This window comes from Dasypus novemcinctus, chromosome 13 (genome assembly GCF_030445035.2).
Source record: "Dasypus novemcinctus isolate mDasNov1 chromosome 13, mDasNov1.1.hap2, whole genome shotgun sequence".
NCBI lineage: Eukaryota > Metazoa > Chordata > Mammalia > Cingulata > Dasypodidae > Dasypus > Dasypus novemcinctus.
The window spans coordinates 71,666,419-71,674,985 of NC_080685.1; the positions used below are offsets into that span (position 1 = coordinate 71,666,419).

The 8,567-nt window shown below is 35.1% G+C and overlaps 1 pseudogene; it reads left to right on the forward strand.

Annotated features, from left to right (window-relative positions):
• The first annotated feature begins 480 nt into the window (after nt 1–480).
• Nucleotides 481–2,039, forward strand: LOC101421713 (serine/threonine-protein kinase D3 pseudogene; annotated as a pseudogene).
• Nucleotides 2,040–8,567: the final 6,528 nt, after the last annotated feature.

Consider the following 8,567-nt stretch of genomic DNA (forward strand, 5'->3'; position numbering starts at 1 on the left):
TTCAACTCAGTGAGCTAAAGGATAACTATTGAATAGCTTAATCTTGAACACTTATTTAAAAATAGGCAAACAAACAAGAAAATAGAATTTCATCTTGATAAACTTTTATTCAGTATGCATTTGCTTAAGTTAAGAGACAAGAGGAGACAGAAAATGAAGATGCTTATAAATAGGCAATGTCCTCTAATCTGATCAAGATAACTCAGTGATGTTAAATCCTTTTCAAACCCCTGTTTGTGGTGCTAAAGATAAGACTCTTATTTGATGGGACTGATTAGGGGAAATAGAAACTTTTGTGAATCCAAATCACAGTTGTAGAACTTGCAATCATAGGAATGAGTGGCTTCAAAGATAAAATAAAGAACTTTCAACTAAACCCAAAAGTTCAACCTTTTTTTTTTTACTGCTGTGTGTTCAAAAGCCTCCACATACCCAATTAAAAAGAATTGACAACTGTTTTAAAAGATTAAAGATAGGCAGATGTCTGCAAACAATTCCCCTCCAAAAGACCAAAAACCTATGTAACCTGCAACTATTCCTGCTGTGCTTTTAACTCCTTCTCCATGTTCAAGTTGTAAGGCAAGACACTGTTTACCAAAAAATCCAGAGTGTGTATTCTTTGGCATGTATCGTAAAAGTCTTCTTTTTCACCATGAATTCAGAAAATATTTTGCAGCTGATCACCTCCATCAAGGAAATATATGAAGGAGAGCTAGTAGAAGTTGTTCTTTCAGCTTTGGCCACAGTAGAAACCTTTTGGATTCATCCTCTTACTCTCTAGGTACCTTCTTACAAAGCTTCTGATTTTTGTGATTATTGTGGTGAGATGCTTTGAGGATTGGTACCTCAGGGATTGAAACGTGAAGGCTGTGGATTAAATTATCATAAGCAGTGTGTTTTCAAAATTCCGAATAATTGTAGTGAAGCATGAAAAAGATGACTGTCAAATATATCTCTTTCAAGACTAGGCCTCTCAGTTCCATGACCACAAAAAACTCAATGTGTAGCCCCTCCCAATGAAGAGTCATATATTCACTAAGGATGAAGTAAGAGAATTCCTTCTTGGAGTGGTTGGCCAATATGGATGGAAAAGAGGAAAAAGTACAGGGTAAAATTCCACACACATTTGCTGTTAATTCTTATTGCTGTCCTGCAATATATCAGTACAGCCAGCAGTTACTGAAAGGCCTCTTTCACCAAGGAATGCAGTGTTAAGATTGCAAATTCAACTCTCATAAATGTACATTAAAAGTACCAAAAAGACTGCCTTGGAAAGGTTGCTTTCAATGCAGAACCTTCCAGTCTGGGAACAGATACAGACGTACCAATGAACACTGACAGTAGTGACATGAACAGTGATGGCATCCATGGCTTGAGCAACATAAAAGAGCCATCTCCCCCAGAAGATAAAAAGTTCTTCCTGGATCCATCTGATCTTGATGTGGAAAGAGATGAAGAAGCTGTTAAAACAATCAGAGAAAGAGACATTATTGGTGAGTTGACAGCAAATGTCTAAGACTGTTTCAAAACAAATATGGATCAAAGTATTATAAGGAAATCCCACTTTCAGAAATTCTCTGTGTATCTGTGCCACAACATTTCAAAAACATTTCCCAAGGCAACAGTCCACAATGTGTTAGCATGCTTTGTTGATGAAACAATGGGGACAGCTCTCACAATCCTGTTCTTGCTGCCACTGGAGCTGGACTTGATGTAGCACAGAGATGGGAAAGAGCAATTTGTCAAGCTCTCATGCCTGTTACCTCTAAAACAAGTATTTTCACTTCTCAGGGGCAAGGGGTAGATCACAAAGATAGATCACAAAGTATGTCTGTATTTAATTGCCAAATGCAGGCAAATGTGTATCTGTACCATTTACCAGATCTTTGTAAATGAAGCTTGGTTCAGGCCAGTGTGGCATTGTTTATGGAGGAAAACAGAAAAACTGGGAGTTTTTTAATGTAACTGTTAAAGTCATTGGTAATGTGAGACTGCCCACAAAACAAGAGAGTCAACTCCTTACTGCAGTGGCATTTTAACAGAGGAATGGCATTCAAAATATTGTGATCTGCAAGATACATGTGGTTACTTCAAGATCCCTCCTCCTCTTAAGATGCCTTTAGGTAGAATATTAATGGAATTCAGATTCTATATTGGGGTGTTAATATACTATTTGAAGTCTTTTTTCAAGCCTAATTTTGGAATCTCATGTCCAAACTATATGCAAAAAATAAACACTAAATAATATTATTAATGCTTGATTTCTCCTTAACACCTTTATCACAAACAGCTCTGCATTTTTCTGAGCATAGAGATAATAGGCCCTGTATTTCTGTCAATTTGATAGAAATTGTGACTATTCGTTATTGAACTAAACTAAAATCCCTCTTTGCAGAGATTCCACTGCAGAAACCACAGTCAACACATAGAATGCCTTTCATAAGTGATGACCACACTGCCCCCTTCTGTTCCTCAAGTACACCAGACATGCTTCTGTCTCAAGGCTATTGCATTAGGTTCCCTCTGCCTGGAATGTTCACCCCACCCCAGATACCTGTATGGCATAGTCCTTCAAGTTTTTGCCCAAATATCATTTTCTCAATGATGCTTTCCTATCCTGTTCAACATAAACCCATCCCCCACCCCTGCACTCCCTTCCCCTTACTCTACTTTTTCTTTTCTCTATAAAACTTACCACCTTCTAGATTACTAGGAATTTTCTAGTGTACTTATTATCTGTTATCTATCTCTTCTTGCTAGAATCAAGAAGGTCCATGATACCAGCTTTGGCTTTTGTTGGTTTTGCTTACTAATGAATCCAGGCTATTTACATAATGCTTGACACAAAGCAAATGCTCAATAATATTTATTGAATAAATGTACTTATGTAGAAAGATATCAGCAATGCATTGTTAAATGGAAAAAAGAACCTGTAGAATGACTCTGTGTAAATTTTAAAGCCTTTATTACGTTCAGCATTTATGTCTGTTTATATTTATGTATAGAAAAGAAGATATAACTACCTATACTTTGTCAACATGGACACATCTCGGGAGTGCATTAAGGGGCAGGGAGGAATAGAGGTTTTTACTTTTGTTTCATGGCATTCTGTTCTGGGCTATGTTTTGTTTTTTAAACAATAAGCATGTATTACCTTTATACTTAAAAAAATCATCTGAAATGATCTTATTCATTGTTTGTCCTCTCTCTATCTCCATTAGAATATAAGTTCAATGGCAGACTTGTTCTTGCCTGTCTTTTTTCCTTTGCTGTCCTTCCTGTATACAGCTAGTCTTGGTATAAAATATATGTCTAACAAATAAGTTCTGAGAACATAAATGAATTTTCTTTCTAGAAATTACTATATAAATTTCTATTTTACCATGAAGTAAAAATTGTAAAGTCTCAACACAACCTTTAGCAATAATCTTTGCACTACTTCTAAATTTTAAGCTCATTGGCTAAAATTTCTATTTCATTAGTATCCTTCTACAGATAAATATTTCTTGACTTCTCTTCATATTGATGACTATGGAAAAAGTGAGGTAGATAGTTATATCTTGATTATTTTTATTCTGAGAAGTTATTCGCATCATATGACTATGGAATTTCCAAATTAGTGTGAATTGGGCTTTCCTGAATATAAGCTTTTTATATATCAAGAAACATGCTGAATTTTGGAAATCTGGTAAAACTCATCTATTGTAATTAAAATAAATAAGGGGAGTAAAGAGAAGGATGAAGAGAAAAAGAAGAAGAAACATTATTGACTGACCCATGATTCCTCTCACATTGGGTGAATCATAAAACCTGAAATGGGTGGAAACTTAGAGATTAATATTAACGTGATCCAATTCAATTCAGTAAATATTCAGAAACGTGCTTTAGAGTATGTATTAGTCACCCAAAGCATTCTGATGCACAGTATCAGAACTCGGTTGGTTTTTATAAAGGGTATTTATTTGGGGTTGAGGTTTATAGTCACATGGTCCTAAACAGTCCAACTCAAGATAACCTAAGACGTACTTTCTCACCCCAAGTCATTTGCCATGTTTTGATCAAGATGGCGGGTCATGTCTGGGAGAGTTCAGTCTTCCTCTTCCTCTTAAGGCTCCTTGATCCCAGTTCCTTCCATTCTCAGCTGTAGACTAGTATTTTATAAGACTTGTCTCTCTCTCTGGGGTTTGTTTTTTTCTGGGATCAGCTGCTCTGTTCTCTTCACAAGGTCATCTATAGACTATTACATCCATCTTTCTTCCAGGGGCCTCTGCCATGTCTAATGAGACTCTTTTCCTCTGTGTTCTTCTCCTGTGTGCTTACTTCCCAGGGCTCCAGCATCAAACCTCCAACTCTCCTGTCATTTTCTGTGAGTCCTTGCCCACCAAAGGGGTGGGAGCTCAAAGCCCTGAAATGGCTGAATCAAAGCCTTCATCATAATTTAATACAAGTGTAGCCTCTGAATCTAATACAATCTCATATGCCCAGTGGAAAAGGCCAGTTTACAATAAAAAATAAACAATACCAAACAGCTACATGGTGGAAGGCACTGAATGATTAAATAAATGAAGGAGTACAGATCTGTTTGGGAAAGAATGAGCATAGAGATCTTCTTGATAATGTCAGAATGTAGTGCAAATCAGTGCTAGATGGCATAAGACCCATCACACTCTAGACAATAAATATTTGTTGAATGAAGGAAAGGTAAACTAAAAACGTGTTTTAGGGATTTTTGAAGACCATTATAATGTATGCTGGGCACTGCCACTATTCATTTCTTTTCTTGTAAAGATATTCTGCTTCTTTGCTTACAAGGTTAAACATAAGACTTTAAATGGGCCAATTATAATGACCTCATTCAAATGTACACAGTGGTTTTCCAAGGGATAAGCACATGGCCCAAAATGAACTGATCAATAACTTTTAATTAAAATTTTCAGATGGGGGCCAATTTTCTAGATTTTGGTTTATTCTGTTTTTGTTTACATTTCTTTCACAAAATTTTAGGTAGTCAGTAAAGTTGTCCATTCTCCTGTGTCTTCAACACATGCTGATCATCTGTAAGAGAAACTGAGTTTGACATTTAGAATCAGAAATCCAATATATGACATGACCTGCCTCAACTTACATTTCTTTTCATATGGAAAACACTCAATTACCGTAATCCAAGACCATTCTGTCCTTCTTTCAAGGAATGGCATGATTTCTCCATGAATGTATTTGGGAAGATTAAATTGGATGCTCTCTGCCACTTATTCTTCTTGGAATGGCAGCTTGCATGAGGTAGGATCTTCCCTGCCTTGAGAGGAATTCTACCAACTTAACCTTACAGTGGATGGGAAAATCTATCCAAATCAGTGATTCAGTCTTGTGAAGACCACTTGACTGTGATATCTAAGCTGCATCCTTCAATTTAGCATTCAGTATTAATGTTGACTCTCATGACTTTTTCCCAATTCATTTAGTACCATAGCTGGGAAGAAAGGTAATATGTATCAGGCCTTTAAAAAACACCATAGAAAGGCATAGAGAAAAAGTCTTGTTGATGTTTCAATCTCTGATTCCATGTATACCATAAGTTAGCTGTTACCTTTCATGCAGGAAGGATATATAAGCTAATAAATCCCTACTTTCTTAATGAAAATCCATGAGTATTTTTGTTTCATCTTAATAAACCTGAATAATATAGTGCTGTTGAGTCATTAAAAATACCTTGCATAGATGAGTTTAAAATATTACTATTTATATAATGAGGATGATTGCCTGGTTTAATCTTCCCATATGAACTCTAGATATATAATGTAATCAGTACAAAAATGCAAATTTACTGTTTTTTTGTGAGCCTCAAGTGTGTGCTCTTTTATAGTGCAATGTTTTCTTTAGACTTTAATACCCTTTTTAGAATCAATAGAAAAAACATATATATTATTATAAATGATCATTTTCCTAAAATGCAGATCCTTTTTGTGAGTTTATCTTGAACTGTCTGAAGAAATGTAAATTATTCACATATTCATTGACTATATTCATCACTCAAAATATGTGCAATTGTCATTATAAGACCTTTACTCAGACTCAGTTTTCCCAAGATACTTCTTTTCTTTATCTGAATGCACCTTTACAGACACAATTCACTCATGTAATAACACTTTGAATGAATCATATCATTGACATGTGTAGCATTTTCATGAATTTTGTGGGTTGATTGAAACTTTCACTTTTGAGACTTTACAGAAAACTTTACAAAAATTTGGTATTCTTATTATAAGTTTAAAAAAAAAGAATGCCAGATTTCTTTTTTTACCAACATAGTTTCTTAGTTTATTAAACTAATGAAAATAAATTATATTTTAAGTAAGCATCAGCATTTTACCAATATTAAACATTTACTTATAACTTCCACTTATGCTTGTATGTAAGTTCCTGGCAATTATTAGATAACAGACTACTTTGAGTCTCTTTAAGTATCTAAAGAAAACTATACATCCTTTCTCTAAAAAATACACCTTTATAGATTCATGCAAAATGTTGACATGCTCCCAGGCGTCAATTTGCCAAGATAAAGGAAGGAACTCAAGCAATTGTAACCTGTGTATACTTACATTATGTACACATTAGCTTTTATTTGTAGTACTTATTTCATAATGAATTGGTAAAACCTTTAACCAGAAAGTAAAGATTCATTGCACCCTTCCTTTTATTCTCTGTTTTTAATTTACCTGTCTATCTTTAGCTTTCCTCATTTTTGCAACAGTCAATTCACATTACATTAATGACAGGTAATTCTCAGGCTCAAATGGCTCAGAGTTTAAACATTAAACTTTAATGGCAGCCTTCATATGCTCCATTTCCAAAGTGCTAAATATGTTGGTTCCAAGTAACAATTTCTCTGCCCTATGTAAGGCTGAAATGTTCAGCCTGTACTCTGCTAAAAGGGTGTTTCCCATTTTTATATAAGAATAGCTTTTCTCTCCGTGAATTTGCCTTCAAAACATCTTAATTATCCTGCATGGTCTAAAATATGTGCTGTGAAAGTGGAAGTGGATTTATTTTCTGGTCTTAATTATAGTGAAATGATAGCAGCTTTCAAACTGGTAGAACCAAAAATGTTTCATTCTTACATGAGGATTCTTTCTGTCTTGCAGTTACTTCCCACTTATGGAAGTGAATTGAAATTTTCCCGCTATAAAACTCCACGTTCAGTACCATGACTGTTATACTAGCACAACACTAATTTTATTATTTTGAAATTACCACTGCAACAAGCTGACACTTTCTTTGTTCTGAATAATTTTCAAAGTGAATTCGGTAATAGTAATTAAGCCTAAGTTTTGCCTGTATATTTACTAAGTACTAATTCCATACATCAGAAAGTTCTTATTCCTCAGCCAGGCATTTCAAAATTTGTATCTACCTTTGGCAGAAAACTTATCCAAACTTCTTTTTACTACTCACTTAAAAAACAAACCTCAAATTCATAAGGGATATTAACACTTAAAATTTCTAAATATATACTTTTGTCAGGTACCAGGTTAAGTTTTTTACCTTATTTTAATACTCACAAAGATCCTTTGAAAAGGAAACTATCATTATTACCATTTTACATATAAGGAATCAGAGATTAGATGGATAAAGCAATTAGCCTGAGATCATAACAGTCTTAATCACTGCAATGGAAAAATCTAAGAAGTTAATATTAGCCATTGTTTTTTTTCGATGATGGCTCCCAAAACATAGCATAGGACTGCAACACAGGTGAAACCAAATAGATTTTGAATGAGCTGGATATTCTTCATTTGTCCTCTAGATCCATTCTCTATCATTTTTCACCTTTTCCTGTGTGCTGGGTAAGGATGGAAGTGACTTTATGAATTGCATTAACTGATATCCCTTGCTTTCTAGCTTCATGTTGGGCCCAGGTAATAGCACCAACCATACCTGGGAATGGGAAAAGAGAGGGGCCACATCATGGTATTTATTTTCATAGTTTCTTCTTGACAGATTTTGGGCTAATCATGACTTGCTTTGCTCTGCACTGACTACAATCCTAAAGGGCAGATTCTCCCTGATTTCTCTAACTATTGTCTAATTCCTCTGTCCTTTCAGGCCTAGGAATGATGACAGCTTCAATCTACTGTTGCTAGTTCTAGTAGAGTATACTATCTTGGAGTGGTTCATATCCCTAAACACTGCCACTTCTTTGTAGTCCTGTGATAGATATGTATTCTACCAACCTAGTTAGAATTCCTTCCTCTGCATAATTCCAGGTTAGAATGGGGCATGCATGACATTTTGCACAAGATATGTAAGGTAGAATTGAAATAGCATCTAAATTTTCCTTAAGCTAGGAAAGAAAGAACTGTCTATGAAGTGCTGTCACAGCTTAGTGAAGTGAGGCAACAGTTCATATGGTCTCCTTCACTTCTGACACCAACTAAACAGTCCAGGGGTCCTGACAATCATCTTCACTTAAGAAAATAGTTGAAAATTCATGGTTCCCGAAGACCACTCTCTATCTTGATAATTGACTAAAAGAACTCATATAATTCACTGAAAACTGTCATACTAAT